Here is a 20,766-nt window from a genome sequence, read left to right as displayed (position 1 = left end):
GGTTCCTATTTTGTGTGAGAGAAATAAATATTAATAAATCCTGATTATCCTGAGAAAAGAACTTCTTTGTGAGTACAGAAAAGAGTTCAGTGCCCACAAGAAAATGCCTGTGTGAACTTGTTATATTTTTTGGTTGCCCAAGCAAATTATGTCTTATGTACATGGAAAGAATAGTAATACTAAGAACAAACTTATTGAGCATTTGAATGGTGCTCTCATTCATTCATTCACTTATTCAGTCATTCAACAAATATTCATTTAGCACCTCCCAACAGCTAGGTACCATGCTAAACACTGTGATAATGTGATGACTAATACCCTGTCCTAGCTCTCTGGGAGATTATAATATAATGGTGGAGAGCAACAATTTTAATTTGCTAGAGTTGGAGTTGGGCTATTTTGAAGGGGAGAACAACATACTTAGGGGCAGCATAATGGGGAATTTGATGCCTTTGCTTAGGTATCACAAAGGGTTCTCTAAGGGAAGGACATCTGAAATTTGGGAAGGAGCCAAGGAGCAGCATTCCACTTGGAGAGAACAGCATCTATGAAGGTATCTAATAAACTGAAAGGAGGCCTGGTGGCCAAGTTATAGAAAAAGGCTGAAACCGAAACCACATTGAGATTGCAAAGGTTGGCAGTGACCATCAGGTAGATGCTTCTCAGTCATTGGAGCTTTTCAGTTTTATTAAATGTACAAAAGAAAGCTGCCAAATGGTTTTGCATTGAGGCAATGACATTATCCAAATTTTATTTTAAATATGCCATCATGCTGCGAAGTGAAAAAATATAAGAAATAGGCAGGAGTGAAGTCAGACACATCATTATAAGGGTGTTTTTATTAGGGTCAGCTTCATGAGTATGCGAACTATGTGATTGTACAAGTCTCACTCCCAGAAGGTCTTACTCCTGCTTACACAACCTTGAAATGGTTAATTTTTAAAAAAGTGACTTGCATTTTATTTTTCACTGGGTCCTGAAATTATATAGCCAGTACTGGTGATGATCGAAATCTAGATGCAAGGCAATGTTTCCATAGGCTAGAATCATGGCCCTAGGGACAGACAGAAGTGATCTCTATTTTGCAAATGAACTACAATTAGAATCTACAATGAGTTTATCACCAAAATGCACTTTCAATTTGGCCCATGTAGAGAAGTTTAATTTCATATATGACATTAACTTATGATACATCAATATTCCATCAGTTTAATGATAGTTTGCAAAAGATTGTGGATTTTTGTCATCTTATGTTAGTGCATCCACATGTCATGTATTTACAATAGAGGTGAGTTCCAAAGGGTATGAAACATCTGCATTTACCTTTTCATTCCACTAATATCTATCAAACCCAAGAACTCTCTTCTATGAACTTGGAGTGATGATGGTGTTGTCTAATAGGAGCTTTCACTTAGTCGAAAGTTATGACTGGAATGACTATAATGCAAGGAAGGGTGTACCGGTGAAGGAAATCCAGACACTGTAAGAGGCTCCATTTCTTTAGAAGAATCATTAGAAGTTTTATGAAGTATTTCTGCTAATTTAATAGTTCGGATATTTTTGTCATGATACCAGATTGTGGGATGACATTACTGTGACATTTCATTTTAATTAAAACCAGATATTGCCAGGGATTCCATGGTAGATGTCTCCCACTATATAGCAAGCCATTAGATTGCCATTGTATATTTGAAGATCTAATTCTGAAGACAAGTGATATTAAGATCTTTGAAGAAAAAAAATTCAAAATGACTTTCCCAGTTCCCCACAACATTAAATATCTCTATGACTTAGATAACTCTGCATATTAATTATCAAAGTTGAAAAACCAAACCAGACTTTTGACCTGTACATGAAAATCTAATGAAATTGAGAGATAAAGTATCTTGGTTGCTGCATGGCAGATCTGCCTTCAGTTGAAGAAGTTATACAAACTCTAGGCACATGTCAATGTTCTCTCTAGAGTATGATATTCTCATCAGGGAAAAGCGAACACCCCAAAATGAAACACACATTCAGGCACATGCACACACATACACACTCACAGAGAGAGAACACTGCATATACACATAACAGAAGATACATGGGCAATGAGTGGAAACAGCACTGCCCCCAAAACAGAGACCTGTGCACAGGAGAGGCTTGATTGTCATGCATCATAGCTTTACCGACCAGACGTCACATCCCAGGGCATTTGCTACACTTTCAGGCTTCCACAGTTCCAGCCATCAGCAGAGTTTCCAGCATATCTCTTGAGAAAAACTTGGGGCTCTGGCTCTTTCACTTATCTCTCTTTTTAAATCTACACCTTTAGAATAAAGTTATCATGTCCCTAGAGTCTTCACACTTTGAAATATTAAGATAAAAAGAATTCCAGTTTGCTCAGGCTGTACCAAGTCATGTTGCCATTAACCCTCTGGTCCTGCCCATTCCCAAAGTCAAGCTGGAGAGAGCAGTCACTTTGCAGTCACTGAGCCTGAGACAAAGTGCAAAATATTGGACATTAAAATAAGATGGAGCAGTGAGCTAAGGACATCGAAGACACTGAGATGAAAAGGTTCAACATGGGAAGTGTGTGTAAGGTTTCCAGTAGTAGGGTTTCAGGGAAGAAGAGGAACACTTCGGGCAGCCCCATCTTTGTCTTTCTCAAGTATCACTCTCATAGTTTAGGCTTTTAGGACCTGTGTGTAGCTCTACAACCTTGGGCTTTCTCTGCCCAGCTCCCCCTCTCTAGTTGTTTTCTATATCACTTCCACTTTATTCTTTCCAAATCTCATTTTCCTGGGCAGAACCTTCACTGTGACATTTCTTGACCAACAAATGTAGGAAATCCTTTCATTTGGCATTTAAGAATTTTTTAAATAATCTTGCTGTATCCCATTTTGCTGATCTTCTGTTATTCCTTTGCAAATAAATTAGTTCTGAGTCAAGAGGTCCCCAAACTTGCCTTGCTTCTTCCTGTAACAGCCTCGAAGTCTTGACGCATGACATAGATTCCCCTGACTTGCCTATTGAGATTTATTCTCCTTGCCTCTGAAACTCTACTAGTTCTTCAAGGTGCTGTCATTCCCTGCTCCAGGAAACTTTTTCCTTTTTCTCTACCAGATGTAATATTTGTCTTCTCTGAACTAAGGGGGCATGTACTTTATACATATATTAACATTTACTGTGTGCCCACCTTTTTATTTGAGGCATATGGAACGGGTTTTATCCGTCTTTTCCACCCCCAGCCCCAATTATAAATACCACAAGGACCATGCTTTTATATATGTCTTACCCTTATAATGCTTATTAATCATAAAACAAAGGACCAGTGATGTTTTAATGAGTGGCTATAAAGGAGCGGACCCTTGGATTCTTCCCCTTAATCTGCGATTATGTTTCACAATTGTACTTCTAGTCAGACCTTGTGGAGACACTATTAGCTAAAGGAAAAACAAGCACATTAAATGTGTACTACAGGCTGATTAAAATACTGAACTGGCTTTGGTCATGGGAAGCATCTTCCACATTTGTCAATTCAAAAACCTATAGTTAGGGGCAGGCATTTGGCCTAGCAGTTAAGACACCACTTTGGGTACCTGCATCCCATGGGTTTGGGTCCTGGCTCCAGTTCCCAATTCCAACTTCCTGCTAATGTGCACTCTTGGATCCAGCATTGATGTCTCAAGTAGTTGGCTTCTGCCACCCACAGGGAGATCAGGATTGAGTTCCTGGATCCTGGCTTTGGTCTGTCCCAGCCTTGGCTTCTGCTGGCATTTGGGGAGTGAACTAGTAGAGGAGAGATTTCTCTCTCACACACACACACATATAAAATAAATACAACCTTTATATATATATATATATATATATATATATATATATATATATATATATATATATAAAAGAAACTATTTGGAATAATCAATAGGCCAGTTTGCCTGTGACAATAATGATGTTGTGCCTTTAAGTGTTGTACCCCCCTTTCATTATCAAATGAGTTCTGGTTTCCTTGCTACCTTACTTGATCTTTCTCCCTAAAGACTATTTTTCAGACAAGTGAAAAGATCTACCTTACACACTAATATTGTGTTCGTTTTCTTTTAAAGAGCTGGTAGGGAAATGGGATGGCTTTCCATTCCACCTACTCCTTCCCAAAGCTTCAGGTTCATCTGAAAAGCAAACCAACAGACAGACAAAAAAAAAGAAAAGAAACAAGCAGGAAAAACAGACAAACAAGCAACAAAACAAGTCCCAAAGGCTAAGCCATTTGAAGTAGGAAAGGATGAAACATAAGGCTCAGGATCATTGGGAGAGAGATTTTCTTCCTTTCTTGCTTTCTTTTCTCTCCCAGGAATTCTTCATTAGACTCAATTTAAGCCTTGAGTTTGAGATTTTGTATTCTCAGTTGGTAAGCACACCTATTAAAAAAGCAATGTATTCACGTCAACTCCCTGGCACCAGCAGACTGTGCGTATTCACTGCTTGCAGTGGACACCATGCCAGGAGAACCTGACTCCTGGTGCAAAGGATTTAAATAAAGAGTCAAACAATGCCAAAGGGAGAGAGACAGAGAGACAGAGAGAGAGAGAGAGAGAGAGAGAGCGAGAGAGAGAGAACACCCACATAATTCTCTTCTGTACTGTGTGGTTTGTTTTACTTAGGAAAACGGCCTGGTTATACCCTGCAGCACGCATTCATTACAGTGATCTTTGACTGGCAGATGCAGAGTAACAGGATGCATATTTTAGTGCTTATTATAATACCCTGTCCAAAAACAACTTGACAAATTTGTGATTTCGACAATATCTCATTTTGCTGGCTGCGGTACTCTGTGATTGTCTGGCCCACGTGGCTTCCAGATTATGCATACCACCAATACTTCTCATTAAAATGGCCACAGTTCACCAGTTTCGGTAGCTTGGAACGAACTTGGAATGAATTATTATACAACAAAGAGGCTGCTGTCATGCAGAACAAAAGACAAGCAAAAGAGAGCTTTGGCTTAATGAGGCTAAGTGAGTGTCTCCCCTGCATCACAGCTACTTGACGGCCTTTGAGCATGGATTTTTTTCTCCACAGGCCAAAACCTTTGGTCTATTATTTTGTGTTTATGCACCTTGAGGCTAATATACATTTTAATATGCTGCACATGGAGAAAAAAAAAATCAGCCATTAGATTAGAACATGTGCACTCCCTGTTAAATTAATGACAACCGAACATAGAGATAAATTTAGGTTTTCATATTTAATTATAGCACACTGCAGTACGTTTAGCAAGGATAAATTGCACTATTATTATGCTTCATTTTTTTTGACATCTTCTCCTATTAACAGTGCACACTTGCCCTTCCACCACCACCAACACCCTATGTCCTACTGACATCTCTCCATGTATCATCCCTCTCTCAACATTACCCAATCTTAACCACCACATTGAAAGTTACACTATTTTATTTGTTGGATTTAGTGAGAGAACTAATGCTATTTTGGTACTTCTGAAACATGAATAAGAATAGGGTTTGTAAGAATAAAGTGATAGTGATAGTTCATCTCGGGATAATGCAGTTTCTACCTTTCTTTGCTTCATCATATTGGAGTCATTGGTCCAAGCTCTCTGCTTTCCTGATCTACTCAAGGCACAACATACAACGTGTGACTGAATAGTTGATGTTTCACTTTGACTCATATGACTTGGGTATAAAGCACTCAAAACAATCTCAAATAAAACCCCAACAATTCTGTCTCTTTTTGGAACTTTCCTCTGTTGATTTTAATCTTTTTGTTGTAGAAAAGGGGACAGTTCAAATAGTAAAAGGCTGCAGGGATAGTAAAGCCCCAGTGATCATAAAAGGAATAAAGTTAGCAAAGCCAATATAGAGATTATGAATATTACTATTCATTTTACTAAGTCCACCAAAGCAGGAACAAATTGTTAATACACAGAAATGTCAAAGTGAACTGTTCATCTAGAATGACTGGATAGCTTCTTGTTCTTTTCCTTTGGGTGCTATTATTTTACCTTTCATTAATTGAGTGCATTTGCTCCCTGTTATATCTGGAACTTGAAGTTTAGCTTACTCCATATACCAGTTAATAGAGTTCCAGTTGGTTGCCCAGAATATGAGAGATTCTTCTATGTTTGTGTGAACTGTCAGAAATGCATTTGCCTATGTGTATGCCTAGGGGAAGGGCAACCATTTATTGTCCTCTTTCTTAAATTTTTTTTTTAATTAGCCGAAGCCTTAAACTTAGAGAATATTTTCTCAGAGTCTAAGAGTCCACATGTGGCTCTGGGGTTATCCTGAAACTTATCCTTCCTGGGACATTTATTTCCTGGTGCTACACACCGGAGTCTGATGACCAGAGGGTCATGGCAGGAATAATAATGACCGTGTTAGGAAGGTCTGTCTCTGGGGATACAGCAGACTGGAGAAATCAGTGAACACTGGATGATGAACAACTCTTCTTGATGGCCAAAAAGCATCTTTGCACATTCATTAAGAATAATTCTCTTTTACCAATTCTGTTAAAATTGAATTTTTAAGATGACATATAGGAAAAAATCCTTAGGAAGATGGTTGGTAACATTCATTTTCAAAATGTTTTCTGGTTTAAAATTTGACTCACTCAAAAATTAAAAGTGTGAGGTAATGAATAGCTAAGTGCCATGGCAGCATTAGCATAGGGTCAACATTTCTTGATTAAAGTGTGTGTGTGTGTGTGTATAAATTTTTTCTTAAAAAATACATGAAAGGAATAGTTACGGGTGGGGCAAGAAAGGGAGAAGAGGGGGAGAGAGAGACTGAGAGAAAAAGAGAGGGAGGCAGTGAGAAAAGGGGATTGAGAGGAAGAGAGAGAGAAAGAGTGAGAGAGGGTGGAAGAGAGAAAAAGATCTTCCATCAGCTGGTTCACTCCCCAAATGGTTGCAACAGCCAAAGCTGGGCCAAGTTGAAGCCAAGAGCCAGGAGCTTCTTCCAGGTCTCTCATGTGAGCCATCTTCCACTGCTTTCCCAAGCACATTATGGAGTTGGATCCAAAGTGAGCAGCCGGGACATGGGATGCTGGCATTACAGGTAGTGGCTTAAACTGGTATGCCAGGACACCAACCCCATATGTATCTTAAATTCTAATAGCAAATTTAAATTCTAAGAATGTCCTTGTGGAAAAGGGGGATTATACTTGCTCTTTTATGGACACTGACACTGATTCATTAAGTAGAAGGGTTCCAACTAATTGGCACAGTCACAGGATAATATTAAAATTACTTCCTCAAACATATGCATTCACTCATCTGAGATTTTTTTTTATTTTTTATTTATTTTTTTTTCTTCTTTAAGGAGACAGACTAACAAATCATTTACATTTAATCATCTACATTATGGATTATTGTGCACCCCCCTCAAGAGAAAGTCCCTTTAAGTCCTCAGTGAGGACCTGTCCAAATAGGTGCAGGACTATCTGAGTTAGCTGTTACTGAAAGCCCTGTTTTTAGGAACTGGCAGGGAGGACTTTCTCTAAGCTTAATACTATTGGATAGACGTTTAAGGCCTGGCTGGGTGTGTGAGGCCCAGACCTATCCAGGGGGTGCTGGAAGAGAATTGCAAGAGATGTGAATCTCCTTTAAGGGAGGCACCCTGTTGACTTGCATTACCTGGCTTGACTAGGAGGAGAGCTGAATAGGAGGCTGATAGAAATAGGCAACTTGCGTTTCACTGACCCTAGGCCATCCCCTCAATAGCAGTGGCTGGAGCTAGAAGCTAGGCAGAGGCTGGGCAGAGCTAAAGGCTTTTTAGCTCGGGGCCACAGGGTCTGCGGTTCTGAACCAGGAGTCCTTCGACACCCAGGGCAGTTCCGTGTCCAGGGCAGTTCCGTGTCCAGTGGCCATGCTCTTGGCAGAGCTGACAGAAGGCAGTTTCTGTTGCGGCAGCTGCTTGCCCAATGCCCTGGCTCCTTATATCAGCAACAGGTGCTGTTTGGGGTGCACTGGCCTTGCTGGGTCTCCTTGACGGCAGATCACTGTGCAGAAAGCCATAGATTGGCCTGTTGCCTATCCTCATATCGCTCCTGCTGCTAGTTTGCTCCTCGTTCTCCTGGTCTCTAATAAAGTAGACCAAGGAGGCAGCCTCTATGTCAGTCAAGGGGGTGCTCAACCCAACCCTGATTTCTTTAATATCAGGGTGAGCTAAAAAAACTATGGTCATGGGCAAATTCTGACACTTAGTATTTTTCTGCGAGTTAAGACCATGCCCATGAGGAGAACTATGACCTTTTAGGTAAGATCAACTGTGGTGACCTGCTTGCATACTTTGAGGTCATCAGTACAACTTTCTATTTATCCCTCGATTTGGTTTAAAAGGGGAGTTCTGCCCATTTACCGCGTACACTGAAAAATTGATCTAGCTGTCACATTATTTCATAGTTTAACCTCTTATTTTGGCTATGCTGTTTGGCCAGGCATTATTACAGAGAAGGTCAACCATTCCTTACATAAGGTCTGGGGATCAAACCGTACATCACAGTGGAGAGTCCTGCAGAACTGTAGTAACTTCCCTTCTGGAAGAGAAAAGAGGAGAAGTGAGGCAACTGAGTCGGGTCTCTAGACTGACTTCCTGGGCTTTCAGATTTAACTGGCGGTTTAACCAGTGCTTACTGCGTAGCCTGACTTAGAGGAGAAATTGTGGCAGACGTCTCTGCCATCCTTTGGCTTCCGGATTATTTACCGTGTAGCCAGTGGGCTATGGGCCTGGGTTTCCGGGTTTAACTAGTCTTACCGTGTAACCCATAAGTTTTTGGGCTTCCGGGCTTTCACCATGTAGCCTGTGGACACTAGAGTTTTCTTGGGCTCCTGGAACCTGGTTCTCTAGCACCTGCCGCATAACCATCTCCCATCGTCTCTAAGTCTCTTCTGGAATACTTTCTCCCTTTTGGCTAGACCTCCCGTTTGATCCACATTTGAACTAGTAATACTTGAACTATCAATGCCTGGTTGTTCAGTGTTAGCTGGACGGAGACTTCGTCTGTCCCTCTTTAAAGGATCTGGCTTCTGAGCCAAAGACTAGAGCAGCTAGAAAGAAACATGTTTATAGCTGAAGTTTAGCATCATTTCACATCTTGGCACCACTTTTAATCTAAACAGCCGATTGGTTATTATCTCTGCAAGATGAGAGATATCTCTTTTGACATCTCCAGGGGCCCTCTGGGGATGTCAAAAGTCCGGATAATTTAGAACTTTGATTTTCAGAAAGTCTGTTAAAGGTGCCAAGAGAACTTAAAGTACCTGGTCAAAATAGAATTCCTTAACATCCTGAAATGATAGCCATTCATTAGTCAGGGTGATTTTTACACTTTTAAACCAGATCTGATCATAATACTTAACAATGCTTTTTTTCATCAATCTGAACTTAACAGAGACAGTAGAGTACACAATAGATTACTTTGGCAGAACATGAATTCTATGTCTCTTGTTGAATAAACCAGAAATAAAAACCTTGAACATAAGGGTTCACATAATTCAGAACTATTCAACAGAGTCAAAAAGAGCTTACAGGACCTAACTCTAGAAATGGCAGAGCAACCGATTAAGCAGACACTGTTAAAATAGACGTTACAGTTTTTGCAAAAACAAATTCCAAGATTTACGACTTAGACCATTTCCAGATATTTACTAACATTAGTGCACATTTTTTTAAAAACCCCATTGTTGTAACAGAAGATCAGAGATCTGAGAATCTGAGATTTCTTTCCACTGTAGACAAGTGGCTCAGGCACATTGATTAGTACTAGTGGTCATCCAGTCACTTTTTTGGGCTGACTCACTTTGCAGTTCAAAGAATTTATTCTAACTGGTCGAATGTTCTTATTCCCAGATGCCTGGGCATTAGACATTTCCATGTGCCTATAGCAAACACTTGAGATATCTCACTTCTGATGTAACTCTTCTATCAATATGATAACACCCATACCTTATTCCAAGCATCCTTGGTGAAATGAAAGTAACTTCTTATTTTAAAAAAATATATAAATAAAGGATACCTAATTTTATTAGTGAAAATTATTTTAAAGAAACCAAACTATATCTAATCCCAGTTTGTTCAACAGCATACATATTTGGACAAGCAATAGAAAATATGATGATATCCATATATTAACAGACATTTCTGAAGGCAGAAGTTTTGGATGATTTTCTTTTCTGTATTCTTCAATTTCCTATAACAAAATGTATTTTAATAGTGAGAAAGACTTGAAGTGAAAGCAGTAGTTTTAGAAACAGTGTGTGTGAATCTCTAGAGAATTATTGATCAAGTATTCATCAAAATAGCCTCAGAAGAACCAAATTCAAAGAATCAGGGCTACTAAAACCAAAAAGCAAAGTCAGGAAGGGCATAAAGAACTGGCATTATCTACCTTATAGAATAAATTAAACGAGCATATCCAACAAAAAAGACTGACAAAAATGCCACTTTCCATTATAACTAGACTGTTTGTAAAACTTTACCAAAGGAGTTTTCTGTGTCTGTTACTAAGGTGGGAAAGTGGGACCAAATGAAGAAGTTAAACCTGATCAAGATATAATTTTCTGAGAATGAGCTGTTTGAAAGGGAATCAAAATTCTCCAGAAGGTTTTCTGTTTCTGTTCCTATTTCTGTTTGTTTTTCTTTCTCCTCATTGCTTTGGACAAAGAAAAAGAGATTATCTTGTGTCTATAATTCTATATGGGAAGTAGTATATGGAGGAAGAGAGTTTTTGGGCTCCCTAATGTTACATGAAGATTTTTTGCTTTGTTTTGTTTTGTTTTAAATATTTTTTTTATTTATTTGAGAGGCAGAGTTACAGACAGAGAGAGGGAGAGACAGGGGGCTTCCAAATGCTCTTTCACTCCTCAGATGGCCTCAAGAGCCAGAGCCAGGCTGGTCTGAAGCCAGGAGCTTCCTCTGGGTCTCCCACATGGGTGCGGGGGCCCTAGCACTTGGGAAGTCCTCCACTGCCTTCCCAGGCCATCAGCAGGAGCTGGGTCAGAAGTGGAGCAGCTGGGGCTCAAACCAGTATCCATATGGTATGCTGGCATCATAGGCAGAGGTTTAACCTACTATGCCACAGCACCAGCCCTGAAGTTTTATTTTTTGTTTTTATTTTTTTTTAATTTTCAAAGCTCTCAATTTAGTTCTTTACAAGTAACAGCCAAAATATTTCATGAATTCCTACTGAAGATAGATTTGCTTATTCCCACTGTGCTACATGATCTACATGATTATTTATTCCAAAAATGGCCCAATGCTCTTTAAGTGTAAGTTAATTTGAAGAACTATCTAAAGTGATTCTGTTTACCTTTATTTGAATATTCACTAGTATCTAAATTGCTATCTTCCCTACAATACATAGGGATAAAGTTAAGGTATAAATGTTGAATGCCTCCACATCTAGTTTAGTATACCCTATTCCAGACAGTCAAACAAAGAGGAATCCAAAAGAGCCCTCCTACCTGATGTTTGACTTGATAGGCCCTGAGCAATCATTTTTTAAAAAAATTTTTTATTACTATAAAGAGAAGAGACTTCATGTATTTTATTGGTGCAGTTCTAAGATGATAAGCATACTTCCCGCCCTCCCCCTCTCCCTCTCTAAATCCCCTTCCTTTCTTCCTTCCTTTCTTTTTTTCTTTAATTTTTGCAAAGACATAATTTCAATCCCCTGTATAATCACAGGGTTAATTCTCCACTAACCATAATGTTCAACAAGTGAAAAGCAGGCAGAACACAGTTCCACAGGAGTATAAACAAGGGCTAAAAACAATAATCATACCACAAGAAGTCTGTTTCATTCCTATACATTTTTTGTATACTAACTGCCACATGTCAGAGAAAACATATGATATTTGTCTTTTGGGGATTGGCATATTTCACTAAGCATGATGGTTTCCAGTTGAATCCACTTGTTGCAGAAGATAGGATTTCATTCTTTTTTATGGCTCAGTAGTACTCCATAGTGTATATATCTTTATCCAGTTATTGCCCTGAGCAATTCTTGAGTATAGCTGTAGAATACCCAGAATTCTGACTTGGTAGGAGGTTGCAGATATGGACTACTGCTAGTTGGCAGAGGAATCAGTGACTCCTCATCTTACCACTGCTGGGTTCTATGATGCCTCATGGAATCCAATTAACATGGCACAGGAGCTTCCAGACATCTACAGTCACATATTCATTTAGCTAAGATAACTGTGAAATCCCTACTTCATCTCAGACACTATTCTAAACATTTGAAATATATTCATAACTTTAAACAGAATATACTCTTATAGAATTTATAACTGAGTAAGAGAGATACAAGCAAACAGTAAAGATAGTAAAGATAACATGATAATATCTATGTACAGAGGATAAGTAGAGCATGCAAGGAATTCAACAGTGTTGCGCTCAGGATAGAAATTGCAGTTTACAAGTTGGAGAGCAGTGAGTACAGACTTCTTGGAGAAGGTGGCATCTGAGCAAAGGGGTGAAGGAAAAGAGGAAAAAGCCACATGTGTATCTTTGAGAAGAGGAATACTCAGTGCAAATACCCTAAGGAGCTCAAAGAGCAGTGGCTGAAGTAAAATGGGTACAGGAGTAAAAGGAGTTAGTAAGGTCCGGCTGGCAAGGACAGGTGGCTATTGTCATGCCTTAACTCAGTTCCCTTCTAACTCAGGTCTGCTTCCATGTACCCTCTCAACCTTCCAACACACCCACCATCTCACCATTCTCTCAGTTAATCTGACATGCATTTATAAAGCATCCATTAGGGTCCAGGGACTGTGCCAGAAAATACAAGTGTGGTCCTGATTGAAGCATGATCACCTCACATCTGTTGTACTTCCCATCCCACCCCTCTGGGTTCTGATGACAGATTTGCAGGTCTGTACTCAGAAGTGAACTTTCCCTGTCCTCTGTGTATTTCCAAAACCACTAGACTTAAGGCCCACTGTCAACTTGCACTTAAATTTGGCTTTGTAGTAGAACACAAAAATTAATGACTTTATTCTTTGGAAAAAATGATACAATGGGTTACTGAGCTTCACTTTCAAAACAAACCAGAAGCATGTTTATTCTCTCTCAAACTTACGAGGCTCCTTTTCTTGATTTTGAAAACATCTCAGAGCTTCTCTGGTCAATGTCAGGCAGCTGAACACTTTTAGATAATAGAGTCTGGCCAAGAAATGTCTGATTCTTCTTCTATTTACAGATTCTTTTTTTTTTTTTTCCTGAATTAGGCCCTATTGCAGCAGTAGGAGGCATGCTCAAGTCTTTTGTGAATTTTCCTCCTCTTCTTTTCTCTGTATCTCCTCCGACTCCTGCAAAGTACTTAGGAGGCAGGGGGCATAGTAATGTTTGCCTGGTGGTCTCATGGTAATTTTATCGATCAGCCCAAATAGGGGCAGATACCACAGTGCTGGCTCTTCAACGATACTTTTAGTGAGACCTTTACAGTCTCTCCTCATGTTCTCATGCCCGAGTAATAGCTTTGTCTCACCCATTATGGTACCCTATGCTTCAGAATTTCACTCCTCAATTCTTGTTCTGTTGGGATCACCTCTCCTTGGTTGGCTTTTCAAGGCAGTACTATCACATTAGCTTTGCACAATGTCCCCAAAATGAGCCTCAGTGCCCTGCTATCAGGTGCAGACATCTCTTTCCTGATCCAACTGTTAGGGAACCCAAGTAGCCAACCTCTATTCCCATAGATAGACCCTTCTCACAACAGCCGAAAAACTGGCCTCCTTCCTTTCAGCCTCCATTAGGCTACCTACCCAAATAGCAAGGGGAAGCACCTATATCAGACGCTAAGGTTGCTTTCACTGCAGTCTTAAGGTAGACTTTTTTGCAAGAAGGCAACATGTATCTCAGGTTTAAAAAAATATTAGTCACCAGTGCCTAGGCTTAAAGTAGGGGAAACAAGATTCTGTAACAGCACTTTTTCTAGGATGACAAAATAATCTCTTTTCTCTGGTCTCTTCTCTGGCTCTCCTTTGAGAAAGGCTGGATGCAGGTTGAATTGCAACTTACTAACTCCTGCCTGATCCTCTTTACAAAGAAAGTGATTTACCAACATATCTTTCATCTTTGGGGCCTCATGTGAGACTAAGAAATATCCTATTGCAATGGTGCTGTTAAGTTTGTTTTCAATCTCGAGTTTATAAATATAAAAAATATTTTTGGTGGCTAGAAACATCTGGTAGTGAGGTGATAACATTAAGACTAAGGATATGATGATTCTTCTGTTGTTTAAATCCAAGTTACAGTGAAAGAAATTTAAAATAGTGTAAGTCCAGTATTTTTAAATCTGTGAATAAAACCTAGTCTTTGGGTTCTATACTCTTTTATTATTTCTTTAGAAATTCTGAGTATTATTTTATCTAGCAGTTGTAATTATCATTAGGTTTTTCTTAGTGTTTTTTCTTTAAATAACTCATCTGTGAAACCACTTTGAGAATATACAGTTTTTTTAGTTTTTGAATTCTTTCTCAGAAGAATGGGAAGTACTTTGGGTTTTTCTCAAAAACCCCTAGTTACAATTGGGATAATCTTGGTACAGCATCAGAAACGAGGGGGAGGAAACCTGAGTGCCCAAAATTTGTTCATCATTGATTGCCTTAACCTGACATGCATTAAAACATGATCAAAGAAATACCACGATTGCAAATGTGGAGTTACCTCAGGAAATTAATCTATAGTTTGAATAAGAGTTACAAATCAGAAAACAAATATATGCAATTATTGTAGCTTCCATACCCTTCAAGAGGAGTAAACTCAATGTTTTTTATTTATTTATTTATTTATTTTAATTTTTGACAGGCAGAGTTAAACAGAGAGAGAGAGACAGAGAGAAAGGTCTTCCTTCTGTTGGTTCACCCCCAAATGGCCGCCACGGCCCGCGCGCTGCACCAATCTGAAGCCAGGAGCCAGGAGCTTCCTTCTGGTCTCCCATGTGGGTGCAGGGCCCAAGCACTTGGGCCATCCTGCACTGCACTCCCAGGCCACAGCAGAGAGCTGGACTGGAAGAGGAGCAACCGGGACGGAACCGGCGCCCCCACCAGGACTAGAACCCCGGGGTACCGGCGCCACAGGCAGAGGATTAGCGTAGTGAGCTGCGGCACTGGCACAACTCAATGTTAAAATTTCAGAATTCCTAAAAAACGTTCAGATTGAATGGCCTTGGTGTTTGATTTGATGATTAATGTTTACCATAGCCTTTGTTATGAGAGTGGAATGCAACTAACCTAGTCAGTCCTATGACTAGCATCAAGGAAAGCTGTCACTGCAGGCGCACAGCAACCCACAAGTGGCCAGGCAGCCAGAGGAGCTCCTGGTTCTCCAAGTCCCAGGAAAATGCTTTGCCTTAATTAGCAGACACCAACTTGAGTGACTCCTCCAGACACTCCTAATTAGACTAGCATCATTAATATGTTCCTCTCATTAGTTCATATATACATATTTCTTTAAGTCAAAAATTCTCAACATACCGTCTCCCTAGAACCCATTCTATATGAATATTTTCCAGGAGTAAAGTGCAAGAAATGAAACTAATGCAGTTTATTAAACTAATAATCTTAGAAACAGCACACAATGCAACTGCTCACCAGCCCACAAATTTAGCAGATTATATTTCCTGCTGTTTTCAGTTACTTCTATTTATACTTCTAACCAGACGAACTCACCATGCCCCCTACTGCTTAGGAGCAATACTACCACAGTGTAACACAACACAACACATCCTGGTATTCTCTAGAGATTTCTGTCTGGCCATATGCTATCTTTCAGAATACTTGTTGAACAACGTTGTTTGTGTCCCCGCTGGTCACCAATGCCAGGATAAATCTGCGGAATCATGCTGGCAGCAGAAATGGCCTCCAATCAGCAACAACAAACAAGTTCCTTATTACTGACCCTACCATCTGTCCCAGTTTCCTCATTCCACACTCACATAGGAACAGGTTCCAGCCAGGCCAGGTTCAAAGTACATCCGGCACCTACCAGTTAGTTCAGCTTTAGTATCCACATTGTCTCTGTGCTTAGGCTAACATCTTTTATCCAGACTGGTCAGTAGATACTGGGAAAAAAAAAAAAAAAAAAAAAAAACTTTGAAAGCTCTACTGCTGATAACAGATGTGTTCACTAATGTCTTGAATCAGGGAGCTATCATTCTCTGTATGACAAAAACAAAATGTAAGAATCACCTTTCTGTTAAGATGTGCATCTGGCCCTGGACAACGAGGGCTCCCAGGCCTTTGACTTCACTTCAAGAAGGAAGTTAGTAGCAAGTTGGAGATTGGAGAATAACAAGCAGCAGGTGTTTTATTGAGAAGGCAAACATGCCCACTCCACAGGGGAGTGGAGCCTACAGGGAGGGGATGGCCCCACTCTGAACTATGTTTAACATTATGTTTAACATTATATGGGCTGTCTCATGAAACAGGAGGTACATTCCAATAAAGATGTGGTACAAAAGGGAGGAATATTCCAGTTTTCTTTTGGAAACTAGCCGTACAATTCCTGGAATCTGGATAGCATCCCTTTTTGCTCCTTATGTGGTTGGGTTCCCTGTCATGGCAGCTGGTAGATGTGTCATTTAGCATGCTGAGGTATTACAGGGAGCGTATAGTGAGCTGTGGCTCAATCTGGGTCAGCCTTGGCCCTTAAACTGGGATCAACCTGTTCCAGGCTGCGGGTCTGTTTATCTTTAGAGCAAAGGGAACCAGATCCATATCCTGTAGGTTTTGTGATAATCGGAACTTACTATCTCCAGGTGGTTCAACTGCTTCCTCTGCTTCCCTGCCTCACATCCCCCTTTGCTTCTAAGCAGGGAATGGGAAAGTGATCCCTGATAAATTATCATTCCTTTTATAAAACTGTATGGAATAACCAGAGATGCAAAGGTGAAGTTGTTTCCAAAAGGTGTATTTCAAAGAAGTAGATGATTCTACATGCTTTACCACTGTAGTCTCCATATAAATCAGTTTATTCCAACTCGCAGTACATCTTGAGTGCTCAAAATATCACATTTTGTGACAAGAATAAAAAAGACAGTGCTCTCAAACCAGCAATATTAAAGCAAGTGTGCCAAGAGCACATTATGAGAAAACTGATGGAGATACAGAGCTGGCGGCATGTCTGCAGAGATGCACGATGAAAGAACTTGTTGTGTCCTATTAATACCATTATGACACACCTTATGGAGAAGTTATTTTATTAAGTGTTTGTGTTATTAAAACCTATTTCCCTGTCTGCAATGCAATGTTGCACAATATACTGAATAGTCAAGTTTCAAGAGAGATGATAAACCAGGAAGAATTACATTACTATCCAAAGTATTGGTCATTGTATAGTGATAGAAAATTTAACAACCACATTAAACACCAAGCCAAATCAATAGTAATATTTTCAGGCTCTCCAAGACAGATAACTGAATATACTGGGGGATTGTGGGATTGTGTTGGATGGTGTTAGCTGGTATTTATATCAGTGAGGCTGGTGCCTGTGTTTCTAGCCCTAGGAAGAGACTAAGAATATACTCTTGGCATTCCCAGAAGGTCCCACATTCAACAATTACAAAGGACTCACAAGCACGACACAGTGGCACAGCAGGAGCAACTGTGCATTACGCTAGTTCAAACTTAACTATTTCCTTGGCATTTGTGTATTTACCCCTTAGGCTCCATGAGAAAAATTAATGGACGATTACCTTTCTCAGATATCACACTTATGGAATGGAGAGATCGGAGCAGAGTTTCTCTCACTTGTGTCCCTGCTAAGTGTCCCAGTGTTGGTCGTTTACTAACTATCCATTCTAGTCCAAGAATTCATAGCATGCTACTCCTTACCAGCATAGAGGATAATTTGAAAAAGGAAAGTGTCTGGCGGCTTTTGGCTTGGATTTCCTTTCTTGCTGTGAATTTGCCTCCCTACCTTCTTCCAAGTATCCTTCAATTCAGCAGCCTATTTGCACTGTTAGAGTTTTTGAGAGGTTCCGATTATTCCTTCATCATTTGTCCAAATATCTGATGCTGCCTTGGATTCCACGACTATTTGTGACTTTCCTGTGCTGAAGCACTGAATGTGAATTCCTGCTATGCTGGCAGGAAGTTTCTGGGGAAAAGTGGAGGTGGGTAGGGATGAAGAATTCCATGAGAAGGATACCAACGTTGCCCTGTCTGGCTTGCCAAAAAAAAAAAAAAAAAAAAATCCATTAGAATCCAAATAGGAAAATACTTAAATGTGTGCACACTAACAGATTTATGAGTCAGTACACATAGTACATGAGAACTCCACTGAATCCTGGTGATTAGATGGGACCTGACTTTTTTTTTTCTTGTCTCTGAAACAGGGATAAAAATGATACCTACCTTAAAGGATGATTCTGAAGATTACATGAAAAAGAAACATATGAGTATTTAGCATAAGAAAAAAAGTGCTCAGAATTTTGTTAGTCACGATTCCTAGAACTTTTCAATCTTAGATTCTTATGAATGAAAATTCAGATTTAGGATCAGGCTAAATTTCAAACCTTGAAAATGACACAGGTCACTCCAATTGTATGGAAGTAGAAAGTGAATAAACAGGTGAACATCAGAAAAGCAACTGGCAAATGGGGAAGCCTAGATTTCAGTCTTACCTTCATAATGACTCATTAGTTATTATTGCAGTGAGATGAACTTTTTGGTTGGACTCCTAATTTGAAGTAAGGAAGTTGCACTCCTTTCCTCAAAGTCCTTTCTGATTTAAAGAGTGGTGATCAATGGACAATTTCTCTCTCCCCCTCTCTCTCTTTTTCTACCCCTCTGTCACTCTGCATTTCATATAAATAAGTATATCTAAGAAAGGAAACAACTTCATGATCTCTCATTAAACCTTGGTCTGTGACTACATAAGCCAGTTTGCAGGAATACCAGGCAGCACCAGGATGTTCTAACTGAGAGTCTACCATTGGCTGACAATGTGGTTTAAATGAGCACATCATTCAACCTCACAGCTTTCTTTTTTTTCTTTTCTTTTTTTTTCCTTTTTTTTTTTTTTTTGACAGGCAGAGTGGACAGTGAGAGAGACAGAGAGACAGAGAGAAAGGTCTTCCTTTTCTGTTGGTTCACCCCACAATGGCCGCCACAGCCGGCGCACTGCGCTGATCCGAAGTCAGGAGCCAGGTACCTCTCCTGGTCTCCCATGCGGTTCAGGGCCCAATGACTTGGGCCATCCTCCACTGCACTCCCAGGCCACAGCAGAGAGATGGCCTGGAAGAGGAGCAACTGGGACAGAATCCGGCACCCCAACCGGGACTAGAACCCAGGGTGCCGGGGCCGCAGGCGGAGGATTAGCCTATTGAGCCACGGCGCCGGCCTCACAGCTTTCTTTCTCTCATGATATAGAAGACATAATATGTTTCCAGTGAAACAATCAAAATCTAGTTGGGATAAATAAATTAAATATTTCAGTCACTATGGAAAAAAGATATTGTATTTAAAAAATGTACGTTAGCACTAATCTCCCTTGTAGTTAAGGTAAATGGAAAAGTATATTTCTAAATAAATACATATAAAACTAAAAAAAAAAAAAAAGAGTGGTGATCCTGCTGTGATCCATGTTGGAATAATTTGAAAATAGAAAAAACACTCTCTCAGCTAAATATTTTCACTATTAGTTTATCGTTGGTTTTAGACAGAAGTCTAGTACTAAAAATCCTCTTTTGAAAGGTTATCAAACAACTGAATTAACTACGTAGCACATATATACAAGGGTTATGGAAGATCTAAAACAGGAAATCCCATTCTACTTTAAGATCTTGAAATCTACTTAAAAAGAAAAAATCACTTCTATTTTATAAAAATATTTGTAAAATAGTTACTAAGGGTCAAATGAGGGCCAATCTATTTCATTCATGTACTTGCATGCCTTTCTTTTTTTTTTTTTTTTTTTTTTTTTTTTTTTTTTTTTTTTTTTAAATTTTTTATTTTTTCTTTTTTTTTTTTTTTTTTTTTGACAGGCAGAGTGGACAGTGAGAGAGAGAGACAGAGAGAAAGGTCTTCCTTATGCCGTTGGTTCACCCTCCAATGGCCGCCGCGGTTCCGATGGCAGGAGCCAGGTGCTTCTCCTGGTCTCCCATGGGGTGCAGGGCCCAAGCACTTGGGCCATCCTCCACTGCACTCCCTGGCCACAGCAGAGAGCTGGCCTGGAAGAGGGGCAACCGGGACAGGATCGGTGCCCCAACCGGGACTAGAACCCGGTGTGCCGGCGCCGCAAGGCGGAGGATTAGCCTGTTGAGCCACGGCGCCGGCCGTACTTGCATGCCTTTCAAAGTCATCTACAGATTTAAAACAATTCATTTTTTAAAAAATTAAGACGATTCAAGAATCATTTAGGAAGACAGAACTGCTTATAAGGGAAACCAAAGATAAGTTGTATTACTGAAAGTGTATACTAAGGTTAGCTCTAAGCTTATGAAACACGTAGGCTTTATGGCCTATGTAGTCTGATAAAAGAGAAAGTCTAGATTGTCTTAAGAAATAACATTTTATCTCTGGCATTAAATAATGGGAAAAGTCTGTTACATGAATCATATTTAAGGAAAAAAATTAATATAGCACACAATTCATACAACTGGGGTTTTGTGATATCATATTAACATGAGAATTGAGAATTGCTTTGTAGTAATTTTCATGCACTTTCTATGACCCTGAGAATCTAATATATTAATAAATTGCTTAAAAATGTTCAGTAAAAGAAAAAACATAAAAAAGAAAGACACAAAAATGTCTTTATGTCT

General features: G+C 39.7%; 1 protein-coding gene and 1 pseudogene across 1 annotated transcript in view; both read left to right on the top strand.

Annotated features, from left to right (window-relative positions):
• Positions 1–20,766, top strand: part of DPYD (dihydropyrimidine dehydrogenase) — a 1,003,571-nt gene that overhangs the window by 908,465 nt on the left and 74,340 nt on the right. The window lies entirely within an intron of this gene.
• Positions 1–20,766, top strand: part of LOC133760497 (ubiquitin carboxyl-terminal hydrolase isozyme L5-like) — a 52,314-nt pseudogene that overhangs the window by 14,657 nt on the left and 16,891 nt on the right.

Source organism: Lepus europaeus, chromosome 5 (genome assembly GCF_033115175.1).
Source record: "Lepus europaeus isolate LE1 chromosome 5, mLepTim1.pri, whole genome shotgun sequence".
NCBI lineage: Eukaryota > Metazoa > Chordata > Mammalia > Lagomorpha > Leporidae > Lepus > Lepus europaeus.
This window is presented reverse-complemented; position numbering and strand designations above follow the sequence as displayed.